Source organism: Cervus elaphus, chromosome 23 (genome assembly GCF_910594005.1).
Source record: "Cervus elaphus chromosome 23, mCerEla1.1, whole genome shotgun sequence".
Lineage (NCBI taxonomy): Eukaryota > Metazoa > Chordata > Mammalia > Artiodactyla > Cervidae > Cervus > Cervus elaphus.
The window spans coordinates 34,403,600-34,422,824 of record NC_057837.1 but is presented as its reverse complement, the minus strand read 5'-3'; the positions used below and the strand labels follow the sequence as shown (position 1 = coordinate 34,422,824).

The 19,225-nt window shown below is 46.1% G+C and overlaps 1 long non-coding RNA gene across 1 annotated transcript in view; it reads right to left on the bottom strand.

The window, feature by feature from the left end:
• LOC122681394 overlaps window positions 1–19,225 on the bottom strand; it is a 166,204-nt gene that overhangs the window by 8,046 nt on the left and 138,933 nt on the right. Inside the window, exon 3 of the long non-coding RNA XR_006336957.1 lies at window positions 14,012–14,106. This is a non-coding gene — a long non-coding RNA (uncharacterized LOC122681394). The remainder of the gene's footprint in view (window positions 1–14,011; window positions 14,107–19,225) is intronic.

Genomic DNA, 19,225 nt, shown 5'->3' with positions numbered 1-19,225 from the left:
AAAAACTGTCTTCCACGAAACTGGTCCCTGGTGCCAAGAAGGTTGGGGACCACTGGTTGAGACCACTGGTTCTGACCCAGCTCAACTAGTGAGCGAGCGCGCTGTTGCGGGCACCAGGAGGTAACAGGGTGCTTTGGTTGTCACTCTGCCATTGTTCCTTGGTGATACCACATACACGATCAAACCTCATGGGAGGGGGACTGACTGACAGAGACGTGGGACATTGCTGGTTCTATCGGGATAATACCATCCCAGCCATCAAATCCTCCCTGCTCTGACCGCTAAGCTCTGACGATTACCTGTCCCCGACCTGGGTCAGTTACTCCCACCAGGAGGAGACCCTGCACATGGACTGAGAGTTCATTAGATACCAGTCACAGCTCTTACTATGGGCTCTGCCCCTGCAGCTGGCTTCGAAGTGGAATCCTGTGAAGTGGGTACCACTGTGCCCAGGTCTCCATCACCACATGCTTGGTCTAGGCTGATTCCTGCCCTCCACCTCCAGCCCCTCTGGGACCCTGGCCTGGGACCTGGCTCTCTATTGACCATCTACTCCCTGGATCCAGACCCCTCTTCGCCCCAGCCCCTGCAATTCCTTCTCTAGTTTGCCTGTGCTGTTCGAATTCTGTCTTATTTTCTCTGGGTGGTGTTTCACTTAGCATCTTGCCGGCATGGCTAAAAGAAAACTTAGTGAGTGTTCAAGACACCCTGGACCCAAGCAGGACACAAGAGTTTCTGGCCAGCAGGGGGTTCAGTGAAGGTCAGGTATGAGGTGAACTGTGGACCTGGCTGACCCTGGAGCCTGCTGTCATTAGAGGAAGACTGGGGGACATCGCCAGCATCTCCTGTGATCCTGCAGCACCTGTGCCACTTGCTGGGAATCAGAGGCAGGCAAGACAGACGTGATTCTCAGCCTCCGGGACCTCAATCCAAGCGGGGGGGGGGGGGGAGGGGGACGGACAAACATCATAAACCAAGTGAATGAAACAGCCCAGTGTGGAGAGCGCTGTCCAGGCATGGCTGGGTGCTGAGATGGAGGCGAGGCAGCCGGCCTGGAGGCCCACTTAGACCTGATGCCGGGGAAGCCCTCTCTGAATGCCTTAATTGCACTTTCAACATGAACTTCCATCACAAGATTTAGAAAGACTTCCACCAGCTTCTGTTATATTTTTGCCAGTTTGCTAGTCACAAAATTTAAAAAAACTAAAAAACACAATCACCAGGTGGTGAGCAGAGAAACCTGTAAAAGTTAGCATCCCTGGCCCCAGGCACATCCCCCTCTTTGTTGCCCTTTGACACCTTTTACTTGATTGCACTGAAGCCTGGATTAATTTTTCCTGGCCTGAGGCCCATGCTAATTTGCATGGCTATTCTATATACGGGTCAGGTCCAGGAAGACAGCAGGCCAGCCTGAATTCACAAACAGAGTCGCATCCATCAAGTAGCCACGAGCTCAATATACTCGCTGAAAAGAATGGAGGGTAATGAGAAATCCTACTGCGGCCTGAAAGCGTGACTCACCAGGGCTGCTCTGTGGTCAAGCTGATGGGTAAAGCACTCCATCATCCTTATGTTCCCCTTGTCAAACACTTGCGGGCTTCCATTTTGGGCTTTAGACATGTAATTATGGTTCCCATTGTTTTCAAAGCCAGAATGAAGCCTCAGATGATATAATTAATTGTGAGTTAGGTGGAGAACCTTCTTTCGTTGTGTGCTCTCTTCTGCGATGTTCATACAAATCCTCGTTTTGCCCAGTAATACCATATAGTGCCTAACCGCACGAGTCTATAAAGTACACGTTAATGCTATCACATTTAGCTGTTGTTCTGAGTGGGTAACCAGAAGACTTAACTTACAATGGGGGCTAAAATCTATTGTAGGAAACTCCAATCTTTCCCTATGTTTCTTGGCACCATCAATAATTCTTATGGTCACTGGGAGTGTTTGTTCATTTTTTTCACACATTTATTCATTCATTCAGTCAGTCAACAAGTATCATTTTAGGTCTTGATGTGAAAAGAACTGTCCTAAGTATGAAGATGTGTGGTCTCTAACCAAAACTAGAGCTACCATGCATGCTCAGTCACTTAGTCGTGTCTGACTCTTTGCAACCCCATGGCCTGTAGCCCACCAGGCTCCTCTGCCCATGGAATTCTCCAGGCAAGAATATTGGAGTGGGGTCAAGCCTCCTCCTCCAGGGGATCTTCCTCACCCAGGGACCAAACCCGAGTCCTCCTGCAGCTCCTGTATTTTCAGGAAGATTTATTGTCGGGCAGATTCTTTACCACTGAGCTACCTGGGAAATCCAGAGTTGCCATATGATCCAGAAATCCCACTCCAAGGCATATATATCCAGACAAAACTATAATTCAAAGATACATGTACCCCTAGGTTCACAGCAGCACTGTTCACAGTAGGTAAGACGTGGAAACCAGCTTCACTGGCAGATGAACGGATAAATAAGATGTGGTACATATATATAATGGAATATTACTCAGCCATGAAAAGAATGAAATAACACCATTTGCAGAACATACATGGGCCTAGAGATTATCATACTGAGTGAAGAAAGTTAGACAGAGAAAGACAAATATCATGACATCACTTACACATGGGCTCTAAAATATGACAAACTTACCTATGAAATAGAAACAGACTCACAGACACAGAGAACAGACTTGTGGTCGCTAAGCAGGGACCACAGCAGAGAGTTTTGGAATCAGCAGGTGCAAACTATTATACATAGAACAGATACACAACAAAGTCCTACTGTGTAGGACAGGAAGCTATATTCAACTTCCTATGATAAACCATCATGGAAAAGACTATGAAAAAGAAAATATATATATCCCTTGGCCCAGGGATTGAACTGGCATCCCGTGCATTGGCAGGCAGATTCTTAACCACCAGACCACCAGGGAAGTCCCTACAATGATCTTTTAAGTTCACTCATGTAACAGTTGGCCCAACCAACCTGGGTCTAGGTGCCATAAGTTTCCTAAATGGAGGAAAGTGAAAGTGAAGTCGCTCAGTTGTGTTTGACTCTTTGTGACCCCATGGACTGTAGCCTGCCAGGCTCCTCCATCCTGGATTCTCCAGGTAAGAATACTGGAGTGGGTTGCCATTTCCTTCTCCAGGGGATCTTCCCGACACAGGGATTGAACCCGGGTCTCCCTCACTGCAGGCGGACTCTTCACCGTCTGAGCCACCAGGGGTTCCTGGTTTTCCTAAATGAATGAATGGAGTCAATTCAGAAAGTCTTACTTAAACTAATCATCTGGAAAAGTACAAATAAAACCAGAGTGAGCTGGTGTATGTTTTCTAACTGTGGCAATTTGCTGGTTCTTGACCTTCAGTCACCATGTCCTTTTGGAGCATGTCATCTGTCGGTTCATTTGCCCGGCTTTCACTGAACCTGTTATGTGGGGTCATATGCTGGCCCCAAACCACACCTCCTTCCTCATGGCCACACACTCTCCCTTCAGGCATGGACCACCGGGCACACATGCAGATAAAGTGAGCAGACATGGCCACCCTCAAGGCACCCTGTCGGGTGGGGGTGACAGCCACACATCAACCATTCCTAGGTGATGGAGGCTGTGGTGGGGTCTGCCCCAGGTCTTGAGGACACAGAGCAGACAAGCGAGCTCAGCTCTGCAGAAGCAGTGGGTGCCAAGGCTGGAGACCAGGGCATGTGGTGGGGAGGAGGGTGGCTTGCCTGACACAGGGGACGAGGATAGACAGGCTGGGGAGGCAGGTCCCCACCCAAGCCTGACCTGATTGTTCTGTGAATGTCCTGAGTGGGACATTCCGGCCCCTCTGCCTCAGCAGGGTGACCAGAATCAAGCATCCGCAACTACCCTCCAGGGCCTGCTGCTGGGCTGGAAGAAGCAACTCAGACCTTTGTTCTTGGGAGACAGGGAGGGAGCTGGTGAAGGGTGAGTATTCCTCTTCCTTTTGACGTTGAAACAAACCACATTAACTGCTTCGTGAATCCCTGTTCAGGTGTCCAACAGCCCCAGCAGCACACGGGGACCCCTCCCTGGCGTGGCCCAGCCCAAATGGAGACATGCCCTGAGCCCTCAGAAAGGCCTACAGCACGAGGCTAAAAATAGGCACGCAAGGCAGCCCAGACCCAGGGATCAATGTGCTTCACAGGCCCCAGGAAAGGCAGCTGTATCAAGTTCAGGCTTCCTCCCGCCAAGCCTCAGGGTCGTGAGAGACTTCCCAGCTTGGCTTGGAGCTGGGAAAGAGGGGGAGGAAGTGGAGAGGCAGGATGTGGTGGAGGGCCCTGGGCTGTCTGCAGGGCCAGAGCTGCAAGCAAAAATCCTCCTACGGACTCTTTGAACAGTTTAAAAAAACAAAAGCGTGCACAAACACACACACAGTCCCTAAAAACAGCTCTTTGCTTTAATCTCCTTTGGTGGAAACTGGGATTTGGGGCGGTTCTCATGGGGGTGGCCAGCTCTTGGTTTTGAGGGTCTTCTGAGTATGTACGGCCATCAGCAAGGCTGTGATAAGCACCAGATGAACCCTGATAAAGCTACACTCGTCCCAGGTTTATGGACATGAGTGATGGCAGAGCAGCACTTTCCAGAGCAGTGACTTCTTGGTGGTGATTTGCAAAGAACCTGATCAGGCTCAGTGTGATGAAGCAGGAGGCACTTTTCTGATCCCGCTCTTCCAGCTTCTCTTCCCTCTTCCCTTGAAGCAGTGGAGCAGGTCCTGATGGCTGGCATGGTTTCATTCGGGGGCGGGGGCACGAGTCCAAGGGACTGGAATTATGATAGGTTTCAGTCCTGATTCCTTGTGTTCTAGGACAAAAAAGACACTTCCTCTTTGCTTCTGAATTCTTTCCGGAAGAGAAAAGCAAAAAGCCATTCGAGGAAGATAGAGCAACATGGTCACCCCTCCGTCCTCCCCAGGGACCCTCTTCTGGGGGCTTCTGTTAGCAGGTGGGTGAACTCTCTTCCAAGTGTATTAAACATGAGAAGCTTTGAGCATGTTTCTGGTGAGTCACACAGATGGGGATGGCTCATTTTTCAGACTCTGACAAGGATTGTTACCAAAATACCTAAGGCAGATATCGTCAACATTTTGGGACACATACATTTTTTTTTCCATTTATTTTTATTAGTTGGAGGCTAATTACTTTACAATATTGTAGTGGTTTTTTGCCATAAATTGACATGAATCAGCCATGGATTTACATGTGTTCCCCATCCCGAACCCCTCTCCCGCCTCCCTCTCCATCCCATCCCTCTGGGCTCTCCCCTTTTACTTCTCATTTTTTATTTGTAATATCTTAGGTAATGCACTTTCTTATTTCTTAAAGCTTTTTTTAAAAATATGGACCATTTTTTAAAATATTTATTGAATTTGTTATAATATTGCTTCTGTTTTATGTTTTTTTTTTTTTTTTTTTTGGCCACAAGGCATGTGGGATCTCAGCTCCCTGACTAGGGATCAAATCCTCATCCCCTGCAATGGCAGGTCAAGTTTTAAACACTGGACTGCCAGGGAAGGCCCAATGCACTTAATTCCGCCTGCTCTCCCTGCCCACGCCCCCCCCCCACCAGGTTTATGGAGATATAGGACTTCCCAGGGGGAGCTAGTAGTCAAGAACCCATCTGCCTATGCAGGAGACATAAGAGACGCGGGTTCGATCCCCAGGTCGGGAACATCCCCTGGAGAAGGGTGTGGCAACCCACTCCAGTATTCTTGCCTGGAGATGTTAATTAAACACTGATTCATTTGGAAGGATCACTCAGGCACGAGCTACGCCTGCTGCACACGAATGGTGACTTGTGCTGATGCCTATTTCAGGGGGGAAAAGGCACAAAGTGGCGGCAAATAGTTTGCCTTTTGGTGGTCTGGGAAGGTCTTTGCTCTCCTCGTGCTTCTGCACCTGCAGAGTTAAAGCTTCTCAAGTAGGAAAAAACCTGCAATCCCAGGGTGTCGTTAACTCACTGTGTGGACCAGACTTTTGCTCCATCCTTCTCCCTTTTATTTCAAAGAGGTTTTTTTTTTGTTTTTTTTTTTTTGCACTTACTCCAGCTAGTTCTAAAGACCTCAACTGTTAGGGAATAAATTTGCTTATAATGATGAATGGGCGTTTTGACAACCCAGGGTTTTGCTTCCAGAGCACTTTTACAGGTGCTAAATACCACCCGACAGGGAAGGAGCCCGGGACACCCAATAGAGAAGTGTGTCTCTCTCATGTTGCAGAGAGATCGGTGACCTGTTTAAAACTGCCCAACAAATTGGTGACAGGCAAAGTGGATTGCCTTCAGCCACACGCTCACACGGAGGGAAAAAATGAAGGAGCGAGTCATCCTCTGCCCATCTGTCTTTAATTAGAGACAAAGGAAGTCAGGACTTTTTTTATCCACTGGAGAAAAACAGTGCAACTTTACTAGCTAAACACTGAAAATCCCTGTCATCAAAAATCCATGGGATTGGGCTTCTGGAAGGCCAGCCTGGCAGTAAATGACAGCGATGTGGCTGTCCAGGGAGCAGCTGCAGAGTGAGCATCCCAGGATGGAGCGTCAGGAGCGGCTGGCACCGGGTGGGGAGCAGGGTTCTGCCTGCCCTGGAGCCCTCGGGATAGTCCTGGTCCCTTGGCTCTGTTCTCCTGAGGGGGAAATGGCACCAGATATTTTTCCTGATCCAGAAAATCAAAAGCCTGAGTCCAAACATTCTCAGTCCAGTGAAAATATTCTGAAACCTCAGAAAAGTGCATGCCCCAGAGCCCCTCATCCTGACTTGTAATTTGGTCAGTGATAACCCGTTTTTAGAAAGGTTCGGGTGGTCCGATTTCCTCTGGGAACTCTGGAGGTTTTTTGGTTTCAGTTTCCGGAGTTTTCTGCTGGCCTCAGAGTTCCAGGGAAACTGAACTGGCTGAGGAAGCGAGCGCCAGCCGATGGGCTGCAGAAGGTGGTTTTGTGATGAAAAAGGAAAACTTAATTCACATTCCTTCTGCTTTCTTGATACCAGAGATTTGGCCTGAACACAGTCTGTGTGGAGAGGGAGGCTTTGAAAGTTTCATCCCTAATACACCTGCCTAAGAAAGATGCTCCACGGACAATTTCAAAACATTGCATAATGAGCTATACATCCTTTAGACGTGTCATTAGAGCTCCTGCCACCTCTTTGGGACGTCGGAACCACTAAGCATCAGGCAGCATCCTCCCTGAGGGCCCGAGTTGGCTGGGACCAGGGTGGAGTGCATCTCTGATTTCCACACGCTTTAATGCAGTTCTCTAATTTGAAGCATGCAAACTAGGTTTTCTCCCTTCGGAAAGATGATCCCATACAATTTGGTTGAGGAGCGATGCACATTTCACAGAAAAAGAGGATGGGGCCATCCAAAAGGGATAGAAATTGCTCAAATGAACAATTTGCATTTCCTCTCCTCCCTGGGGGGGGGGTGGAAATGAATGCAAAAACATCTGCTGTGAAAGCTAAAGTCTAAGCTTCAACTCCTCCCTATTTGGTACAGCAGAGTTTTAAGAGAGGCAAGCTGTATTTTTGTTGCTATTGTTTTGTTTAATGAACACACGGAGTGTGTCCGATACACAAGTGGTCCAGAACACCAGTAGGGAGACTGCGAATATAAAGTCAGGACGATTAGCTTGTAGCACAAGTTGGTGGAGGGTCCATGTGACAACGGAAATGGTCGAGGAGTATCGGCAAGCATCTCTGGGCAGCCAGGGTGGTCCCCCAGTCAGAGGAGCCATTACCCTGCCCTCAGTAATAATAACTAAAAGCCCAGCCTGTCTCCCTAAATGAGCAGACATCTTTTCCCACTTCTCCAGCCCCATCCAATATTTCTCCTTCCAAAGGTAGGACAAGCATATGTCTCTCTTGTTGTTGTTGTTGTGCCAACTCCTTTAACCAGCAGCAATCATTTATTCAGCTCAGAAGTCTGTGGGCAAGCCACTGGGTGGACTGAGCTGGGAGGTTCTACCGTGAGTCTTACTGGGCTCACAAAAAAATCCGAGTGCTCTGCCGCATCTCATAGTCTCTGATCCAACAACAGGCTGCTGGGACATGCCTGTGGTGGTCCCAGGAACCCAAAGAGAGGACAGCCCCAATGCTCAAGCTTCTGCTTGTGTCACAGAAAATGACATGGCAAAATCAGAGGCAAGGAGTAAAGAAACAGACTCTTTTACTTCTCAACTGGAGGAGCTGCAAAGTCACATTGGAAAGGGAGGTAGAAGGACTTTAGCTGCTTTGAAATCCATCAGTCAACAAGTGACAAAGTCAGACTCATCCAGATTTCAAAACCCATGTTCCTAATACTGATCCTGCAATGCCTCTCAAAAATGGATCCGTTCATAGTTTTCAAGATGACTGTCCCACTTTTTAAGGGAACTTGGCTTCTCTTAGTTTATAAGCCCCTGCTATCTTCAACCCTTGACAAGCATTAGTTCTCTCTGCTGTGTGCCCCTGGGTACCCCTGTTCTGTGCATTCATCCACAAGAACATTACACTATAATGAAGCATTTATCATAATACAGTATTTACTCTCTAGACTGGGGGTCCCCAATTCCCAGGTCACAGACTGGTACTGACCCACGACCTGTTAGGAACCAGGCTACACAGCAGGAAGCAAGTGGTGGGCAAGCGACTGAAGCCTCATCTGTATTTACAGCTGCTTCCCAACACTCACATTACCTCCTGAGCTCCAACTCCTGTCAGATCAGTGGTGGCCCTAGATTCTCATGGAGTGCAAACCCTACTGTCACTGTCTCCCATCACCCCCTGATGGGACCATCTAGTTCCAGGAAAACAAGCTCAGGGCTCCTCCTGACTCTGCATTATGGTGGGTTGTATAATTATTTCATTATATATCACAATATAATAATCATAGAGATATAGTGCACAATAAATGTAATGTGCTTGAAGCATCCTGAAACCACCACTCCTCTTCTGGTCCATGGAAAAATTGACTTCCATGAAACTGGTCCCTGGTGCCAAATAAGTAGGGGACCTCTGCTCTAGAAAGTGTAGGTATTCTGTCTAGCTACAGCCTTGATGCCTGGCCTAATCTTTGGTAAGCATGTGTTTCTTGAAGCTAATCAAGTAGAGGACAGTTTGAGATGGAGGTGGAGAGTCACATCTCCAAGGTCAGTATATTCAGACCTTCTCTGACTGTTTTGGAGGAACCCAGGGAGCCCCCATGGGTATCAGATGGGAATTTCTCCCTCCCAGCTGCAGAGCCATCCATTGTGGGAAAAATCCAGCAATACCAGGTCTGGAGCTCCATATCCAATCACTGTTGTTCAGTTGCCAAGTTGTGTACAACTTTTTGTGACCCTGTAGACTGCAGCATGCCAGGCTTCCCTGTCTTTCACTATCTACCGGAGATTGCTCATATTCATGTCCATTGAGTTGGTGATGCCATCCAACCATCCCATCCTCTGTCTTCCCTATCTCCTCCTGCCTTCAATCTTTCCCAGCATCAGGATCTTTTCCAATGAATTGGCTCTTTGCATCAGGTGGCCGAAGTATTGGAGCTTCAGCATCTGTCCTTCCAATGAATATTCAGGTTTAATTTCCTTTAGGATTGACTGGTTTGATCTCCTTGCTGTCCAAGGGGCTCTCAAGAATCTTCTCCAGGACAGGTATTTTATCAAATGCCAAACACAAGTTGGTTTTCTTCTTTCCATTCAGAGTTGCTTTAACACAAGTTGATTTTCTTTCCATTCAGAGTTGCGTTTGCTGATTTCATTAGGCCCCTGAGCTTGGCATCAAGACCAATTAGAAGATAATGACGCTAAAGTTTGGGAGTGTGTAGGGCTAAACGGATAAAAGCCATCATTCTGTAGATCTGAGTGGAGCTTTCTGGCAGGAGTCACTTTCCAGCACCAAAGCCACTGGGACTTTATCTATAAGATGCTTTGACCTTTTAGCTGATATAGCTGCTTCGGTATGATTTGCAAATGTATCTGAAGTTTTTCAGCCATGATCTTGATTTATCCTTTCTTTTTCTCTCTCCTCTGTGTCTTCAGTCAGACTATTCTCTGAGTGTAGTTCCGTTCCATTGGCTGAAGATGTTAGAAGCGAGGGCTGGGTTCAGATCTATCTCGGTCCAGCCTGCTTGCCTCTCGTGATGAAGGAATTCTGTGCAAAGACCTTATCATTGCTGATCTTGGCACATTCCAATGGCCTGACTGTGTGGGCCCCAGACGAGCCCCCACTGTGGCCAGCTGGATGGATGTCACCAGGGAAACCCTCTCATCTCAGAGGGTCACTTCCTTTCTCAGGCTACAGCCTCGAGCGCGGTGTCGACTGGGGCTGGGAAAGTAGGTTGAAGCAGAACTGGAAGGGAACGAGGCAGAGTGCATGTGGAGGTGTCTGCGATCCACAGTGCAACAGATACCTCGTCTCTGCTGAGAGTGACTTTGGAATTATCTCCGTTTGTCTTCAGTTACTGAACGTCACGTGCTGTGGTTCCAGCCATGTAATTCACCCAAATCTGCACAGATGAACTGGCTTTTCACATCCAAATGTCTTTTCTAAGAATAAGTGTATTTCTATCTTGTGGTCTCATGTCTCCAAATATTGCCAAGTGTGTATGCCCAGGGTGTGGATACAGTGGGGCCAAAGCTGAGCTGCCATCTGCATGCAGACATGTTCCTTATACGTCCTCCTCTGCCAGTTTGCTGCCTGAAACCCTCAAATGGGAAACAAAATTTTTAATTCTACCATCTGAACCAAGGACTCTGCCAAGAGGAGAAGATGGAAAACATCCCACGAAGATTATAATGATGTGCAGATTCTTGTCTGAGGTTAAGCTTTGTAGGCAATTGATGGTGGGGAGGGGCAAGGAGTGGCCAAGAGCAGGAGGGTCCTTGGGTCCCAGAAAAAACAAGAGGAAATCCCATCGACAGAGGAACCTGGCGGGCTGCTGTCCATGGGGTTGCAAGAGTCGGACACGACTTAGCGACCAAACCACTATCGCCGCCATCTAGGAGGGCACCAAAGGGACAGGGAGGAAAATGAGGACAGCATCACCTAGGCTACCCCTTGCCTGGCTTATCAGTGGATGAGTCTATCATCGGCAGAGCAGGCCTGCAGGCAAGGATGCTCCATGGATGGGAAGGTGCCTGTCTCCATTCCAAGGTCAATAGCACACAAAACTGGATTTGTGTCCAGTTCACCCTGAAGTTTGCTGGTCATCCCACGTACAGCAGAGCCCAAAGGAGCTGACTCAATCAGGAGATCCAGTCCCATGTAGCTGGTTATAGACACAAGGACATGGCCATTGGTTTCCAAACCTTTGCTCCTGATGGATACCTTCAAGGGCAGGTATCCACAGGCCCATGACCAACCTGGGTCTCTAGGTAGCATCTACTCTTGATCCACCCATCTGACCCATTCCACCAAGTTCCTCCGCCACCCTAGCCGAAATAACCTTTAACATAGTCCAGGCAGAGGATCTTATCAGAAAGAGGGTTTCTCTGCCCTGTGATTTCTGTCTCTGTGCCTGACTTAACCAGGCGAGCACCTCCACAAGTCTGTTCTCCTTGATGGCCCTAGTGTGAAGCAAACATAAAGGACCCACGTGTAGCCCCTTCTCATAATCACTTCTGAACGCTTTTGCCAACAAATACAGGCAGAGCCCATGGTGTGTAAGTACAATGGAAATTCAAGTATTGAAACGACTGGGGATGGACTTGATCTAGACCTGCGGCCAGGCTGAAGAGACGGATCCCAGCTGGTTGACCCTTCAGCTTGGAAAAAAACTGCAAGAGTTTCCCAAAGTCCTGGAACCACCAGCTGTATTCAAAATATTGTGCCTGTTCTATTTACAATAGCCTATTTTAGTAAGTATTTTATTTATAATTTATTTACATGGAAGCAACCTAAATGTCCATCAGTAGATGAATGGATAAAGATGTGGTATATATACAATGGAATTGTATAAATGTATAAATGGAATAGAAAGAATAAAATAATGCCATTTGCAGCAACATGGGTGGGCCTAGAGATGATCATACTAAGGGACATCAGTCAGAAAGACAAATACCATGTGATGTCACTTATATGTGGGATCGAAAATATGACACAAAGGAACTTATCTATAAAACAGAAACAGAATCACAGACGTAGAAAACAGGCTTGTGGTTGCCGAGGGGATGGGGGTGGAGGACGGATAGAGTGAGGGGGTTAGCAGATGTAAGCTAATATATATAGGATGGATAAACAACAAGGTCCTTCTGTATAGCACAGGAAATTATATTCAATATCCTGTGATAAACCATAATGGAAACGAATATAAAAAGAATGCATATATATGTACAAAATCATTTTGCTTAACAGTATTTAGCTTCACTATCAACATTTGTTTCAGCATAATTAAAGCCATTTCATTCCTTAAAAAAATGGACAATCTTATATTCATATTTATGGTCTTAGTTCCAGAGTGCCTTTTAATTCTTTACCATTTCATCTTTTTTCTTTCTTTTAAATCATGTAACATATGGAAAGAAAATGGAAAGATTACTCACTTGACTGGAATCAGGTTTGAAATCACTCTGAATATATTTCCTAACGCTTCCTCATTGATTGCCTTGGAAATAAATAACCCCAAGTGGTAGCATCATATTTATATTTCTAAGCTAGGAGGATTTCTCTTATTACTCTGCTTCTAAAATAAATTCCCAAGAAAGTGCGTTAAGTATCAAAATAGCGTTTTCAATATCTGCCAACCTAATGTTCACATCTCAGCAAGAAAGCATGTAACCAGTGAGTAAACTGCCTCTTTGTCAAACAGAAATGTGGCAAATTCTAAGGTGGCTCCTTTTCAACTAAATTGTCTCAGCACGCAGAGCAGCAGGGAGAGGGTTTGCTATAGGACACGGGCAAAAACCCAATCTTTAGATGATTTTTCCAGGAGGGTATTATATTAAGTTCCAGGGAGAAATGATGAGATATTCTCGGTGAAATGGCACATTTTCTTTCAGAATCACCCGCTCCATTTAAATGCATTTGCTCCTCCAGAATGCGTCCCCGATGGGCCACTGGGTCACACACGGAGTCCCCGGGATGCAAATGAATTCTGTAACCTGACTGGCTGCTCCCGATTTCCAGGAGGCCTGACCTTCTCTGGATGCACCCCGACTCCACATACATGCTTTTTAAGAGACACGATTTTGTCTTGTCTGAGCACAATATAATTAGAAAGCAATCTGGCCCACCCACGCAGCTGCCAGGGTCACTTGGCACGGCCTCCACCTGCCTCTGATGGGGTTGCCCTGGCTGTCCTTGGCTGTCCTCCGAGACATCTCAGGGCTCAGGGATCCCGGGCGGCGCTTGCCTGGAGCCCAGGCTTGGCCAGACTCACAGAGAGTCAGGTGTTGTCTGCTGGGAGCCCTGGCGGTTAGACGGGATGGAGCCCACAGCAACCGTGTTCCACGTGGCCTTGGGCAGCATAAAGGAGCCTCAACCACCTGACATGAGCTGCCCACCACTCCACCCAAAGGCAGACGGCTTCCCGGGGCATGTGCAGGCAGGCATGCTCAGTCACTCTCCTTCTTTGTGACCCCATGGACCGTAGGCCTCCAGGCTCCTCTGTCCATGGGGTTTTCCAGGCAAGAATACTGGAGTGGGTTGCCATTTCCTCCTCCAGGGGATCTTCCTCATCCAGGGATTGAACCTGTGTCTCTTGCGTTGCAGGTGGATTCTTTACCACTGAGCCATGGTGGCAGCCAACCAGGAACACATCCAAACCCCAATCCCTTCATCCCATCACTCACAAACTTTCTCTGCAGCCTCTAAATCCCAGTCCCCCAGTCCCCCTTTTAACCCAGCTATTTCTCTCTCCCCCAATAAGACTCCATGCCCCATCAAACCAGCCTTTTCTTTCTGCTCTAAATGACCTAAAATTTCTGGTCTCTGTCCCCAAACACTTTAACAGCCTCAACAGTTATTTCCATGCTCAATTTCACATCCTCCAATTCAAGTATTATTCTATAGCCAGATTTCTTTTCCAAAAACATACCTTTTGTCATGTTACAATGTCATTCTCCTGTTCACAGACTTCCAGTGGCTTCTCATGGTCTCAAGTTTCCTTAGTTGGGTGCTTTGGCCTGCTGGCTATTTGTGTAAATAAAGTTTTATTGGCACCTAGTCACTCCCATTCATTTACATACTGTTTATAGCTGTGTTGATGCTATGGTGGCAGAGCTGAGTCATTGTGACAGACCCTACATGGCTTGGAAAACCTAAAATATCATTTGTCTCTTTATAGAAAATATTGGCTGACCCCTGCTCTAAAATGTGGTCCCAAATTTCCTTTCCAGTTTCATGTCTTTAGAGCCTGGGCTCTCCTGCCTTTCACACCTTGATTCCCACTAGTCCACTCTCTGCTGGGGGAAACGTTCCCCTCCAGGCCCACTCCAAATGGACCCTACTCACAAATGCTTTCCTGACTCCTGTTTCCATGTCATCCCTCCCTCCTTTGGACCCGTCAGGCCTTGTGATGGCATTTTGCGTGTTCTGACTTTTATTGTAAATATTACTGTGTGTTTAAGTGTTGCTTCCCCTCCCACCCCAGGCAAGGTTTGAAGCTCCTAGGGGGCAGGAACCAGGTCTCAACCACATTAAGCTCTCAGCCTAGCTTCCTGCAGTGTCATTCAACAGTTATTTGGAGACTTACTTGACTGAAAAACTGGGATTCTTTTCTTTCGGTGGCTTCCAGAGTAAATCACCAACCTCCTCCAAATGCCCATGGGCATCCAACACCACCCAATACAAGGGGAAGTTGGAGTGAAAGGAGTCAGTGGTCTTAACTGACTTGAGTTCAAATATCTTACTGTTAGCAAAATTTTTTAAAATGACCACGTTGTAAGGGCCCTTCCCAGCACTGTGGAAGGAGCCACTGCAAGTGAGGGGCTCTCAGCTTTATCAGCGTCTTGGCAATTTACCTCTGTATCTAGGCGTCACTCAGGTATGAAGGCTTTAATGTGATTGCGCACAGAGCACTGACCTGAGAGATACATGCTCTGTGCTAATGAGGGCTCCAGGGCCAGCTGGCACTCTCATCACTCAGGCATCCCCATGGATAATGAGAGCCTTATTCTACACTTTCCCTTTAATCTGGGTTTTTTAATTTTGCAGATTCACCATGGGAAACTGGTAGTTTCTCAAAAAGCAAAGTGTAGAATTACTGTATGACCTTGCAATTCCACTCTTCAGTATATACCCCAAAATAATTGAAAAGTAGAAACTGGAAAAGATACTTACACAGCCATGTTCATAGAAGCATTACTCACAAATGTAGCCAAAAGGCAGAAGAAACCTAATGACCTTCAGCAAATGAATGAGTAAACAATATATATGCCTATGATGGAATATTATGCAGCCATAAAAAAGAATGCTTTGGTGCATGGTACAACATGGATAGACCTTGAAAATATTAGGCTATGTAAAATAAGACACAATAGGACACATATTTTGTAATTCCACTTACATGAAATATCTAGAACAGGAAAATTCTTAGAGACAGCAAATAGATTAGAGCTTACGAAGGGCTGAAAGAAGAAGGAAGAGGAAATTATTATTTAATTGTTTTGAGAGGTTCTGTTTGGGATGATGAAAAAGTTTGGGAAATATATAGTGATAATGGCTTACAACGCTGTGAATATAATTAATGCCATGGAATTGTACTCTTAAAAATTATTAAAGTGGTAAATTTGTGCTATGTGTATTTTGTCACAATAGAAACACCCCCCCAAAAGTGAGGTAGTATCTGATCATCAGAAATGAATTTGTTCAGATCAGGTTATTCATGCGTTAAAAAATTACTGGCAGAATCTTTTGCATGAAAGTATTTATCTAAAATGATTGCAATCTCTGGAATAAGAACTCTGTAGAGCTCATATACAAAAAAATCTTGCAGGTTAACTACTAAGCCAAATAAAATTGATATTAACCTGACGTACATTCTCTGATCCTCCCTCTTGTCAACAATCAACCGTGGATGAATTCAATGGCAGTGAAGATACAGGTTTTGAGAAACAGTGTGGCTTGTGTTTGTTTGCCAATGTTGTTTTCAAAAAAAGACAAACTTACTTGGTGGCGATTTGCCTAGGCTAATTTCTTTCAGACCCTGAACTCTCTGAAGTCTGTTTAATATAACTCCTTGGCTATCTGTATAGACCCTGACAGCCGGCTGGAGGCGAGAGGTAACGGGGCAGCCTCGCAGAGGTTCATCCAGAGCATAAAAGCTTTAATAAGGGAGGATCATTAGGTGAGTGGGAGACCACATGCCACCTAGACATCGCGAGCATCCCTCTAAATGTATCTGCTGCCTCTGCCTCCCCTCCCCCATCCCAGGTTCCGTCACCCTCTCAGTTGCTTTCTCTAGGATACGTTCAGAACCTGCATTTATGTCGGATAAATAATGTTTGGTGCAGCAACAAATCTGAGCTGGTTTAGCACAATCAGAGTTTTGTTTTTCATTCCATCACAATCTGAGACACTTAGGAAGGCAGGCTTCTACGAAGTTGATCAGGAATCTGAGCTCTATCCACTGGGGTTCCCCCATTCTCTCTGGCTTTGGGGTCATCTATTGGATCCTCTGCATGTGACCAGGAGACAGGACAGCAGGATGGTGGAGATGGCTGAGGTGGGTTTTCTGGGCTTAGCATGGAAGTGATGCATGTCTCTTCTGCCTCCAACCCATTGGCCAGGACTGAGTCACATGACCCCCACCTAGCTGCAAAGGAGTCTGGGAAATAGGTTTGTCTGGGTCCTTAACAGGGTTTCCCCCAGGGGGATTTATATATATATAACCAGCCAATCATTGCTCTTCCCATCCTTTGTCCTGCTTTATCCTCACTCTACCAGGAGACCAGAATAGCCTTGCCTTCCAAGGAGAGGAAATAGAGGCACAGAAACCTTGAACTCAAGGCTCCAGCCTGGATAAAGACTGCAACCAGGAGTGCTCTTCCACTTTCCACGGTGGGGCAAGGCCACCTTCTTTGGTGACTTGCTCCAGGGTGGACTGGGACAGCCTCTGCTCAGAGGGAAACTCGCTTGGAACATCTGGGCTCCAGATGTGCTGGCTTCTTTCATGCCTCCGAGTGCAGGGGAAGGTATTGGTCTTAAGCCCTAAAATCCTGTGGAGTCTGCTTTTTGTCTCCGAGAGGTCTTCCCTTCTCTCTGCACTCTTTGAGGACTGAATTCAGCCCTCAAAGAGCCAGCCTTCTTCAACAGCTGACAGAGAATTCTCAGCGGAGAACAGTTGATTTTGGACCAATTCCTGCTGTCAGTCCTGCAAAGCCCAAGCTTCCTGACCTATAGGGCATGCTGACAACCCCATCTGTGTTTGCAGTTAGTTATTGGAGGGGCTTCATTGTAAAAAGTTTGTCGAAAGTTAAGCTGGATGGTGCACAGAAAAAGATGCATTCATCAGGCTGATTCTTCCACTCTCTGCCCTCTTTCTTGTGGCTTTGTTGACAGACCCACACAATGTGTGTTGCCAGGATATGAAGACACAATCCACAAAAAATACCTTTTGCTTCCTCTCTGTGTAGGTTTCCATCCATGCATCTATCTTGGCATTTTATTTCTCATGAAAGTGATTCTAAGGTTGAGGTTTACCTCTACTGCATGATCTCTTAATTCATAATATGAATAACAATGTGGAGAGTTGAGTTGATTCACAAATGGTCATTCATAGTGGGATTTGGGGAAAGGAAAGTGCACTGTGTGTGGCTTTAACTTTTCAAAGTTGAGATCAATACGATCACACCTTCAAACTTTTTTCCCAATGTAGTTTTTGGTCATACAGCCCTGAACTGGATGGATGGTGTGCTGACTGCCAGAGGGGTTTTTTATGTTTGCACATAGCTCATTACTAAAGATACTTTACAAAAACTGTGAGGAAAGTAAGTATTTGTTACATTAATACAATACATAAGAGCAGAGAGGTTCAATAATACACTTGCTTTAAGATAAGGGAATACACATGGTGTATACACATGGTGGTCCAGTGGTTAAGACTCTGTGCTTCCACTGCAGGGGCACAATTTCAGTCTCTGTTCAGAGAACTAAGATCTCTGCATGCCAAGGGGCCAAACATATTTTTTTTTTCTCTTGAGCTGAATAAAAACAAATATACAGCATATTAACTAAAGATTAGGGAATATAGCTATCACCTATTCAGGTGAGAGGTCTGAGATCTGTGTTTTGTTTTGTTTCTCACTATTTGTGAAATTTTACTCTCTCAGGTTTTCTTCCTCTGTACCATAGTGGAGAAGAAACGGATTTGCTTTTGAGGGATGGTTTCAGATGCAAGGAATAGCATTTCTGACCAAAAGTGAGGTTTACTTTCTCACACAGGAAGACATCCTGGATATAGAGTTGTGGGAAGGTTGACCAATTCAATGGCATAAACAATATATTTTGCCCTGCAGTCCTCAACTGTGCCTCCTCATAACCACAAGATGGATGCTGCAGCTCCAGACATCACATCCTCACAGAACTAAGGCCAAAGGCTGAAAGGTCTTTCCTCTTTTCAGGAAATATATTGCTTAGAATCCCCCAGCAGACTTTTACTTGTATCTCATTGGCCTAAAGGGAGTTCACTCTTATCCTTAATATAATCATTGGCAAAGTGGAATGGGATTATCATAACTGGTTTAGACCAGTGGTGCTCAAACTTCAGCGTGAATTGGAATCTCCTGGGGGCCTTATTAAAATACAAATTGCTGTGTTCCTGCACCAAAGTTTCTGATTTACTATATTCAGAATGGAGCCTAGTAAATTTGCATTTCTAATAAGTTGCCAGGTCATCCCACTGATGCTGGTCCAGGGAATCATACTTTGGTTGGTTGAGACAGATCTTGATTCATTTCCTAGGGCTGGAGACAACTGGAGGAAAACATTAGGACCAAATTAGCAGAAGAGAACTTGCTAGGCCGGCACCCTGTCCCGTCCACTGCACGTTTTCTTGTATTTCCCCCTGCATTTTCTGGGTATACTTCTAGACTCTTTGGCCTTTTCTGGACCATTGCAGATTAGATAGCTTTATGGAAATTGTTTTTATTAATTTGATTCCTACAGAAAGTCTTTTTTCTTTTGAAACTAACATAAATTCTAAGTCCATCAGTGTGTACAACTTAAATTATGTGGAGCTTAAATTATTTGTTTCAATATCTACTACCTTTTGACCTTCTCTGTAAAATGTCATCAGTCTTTGCGTTTGCTC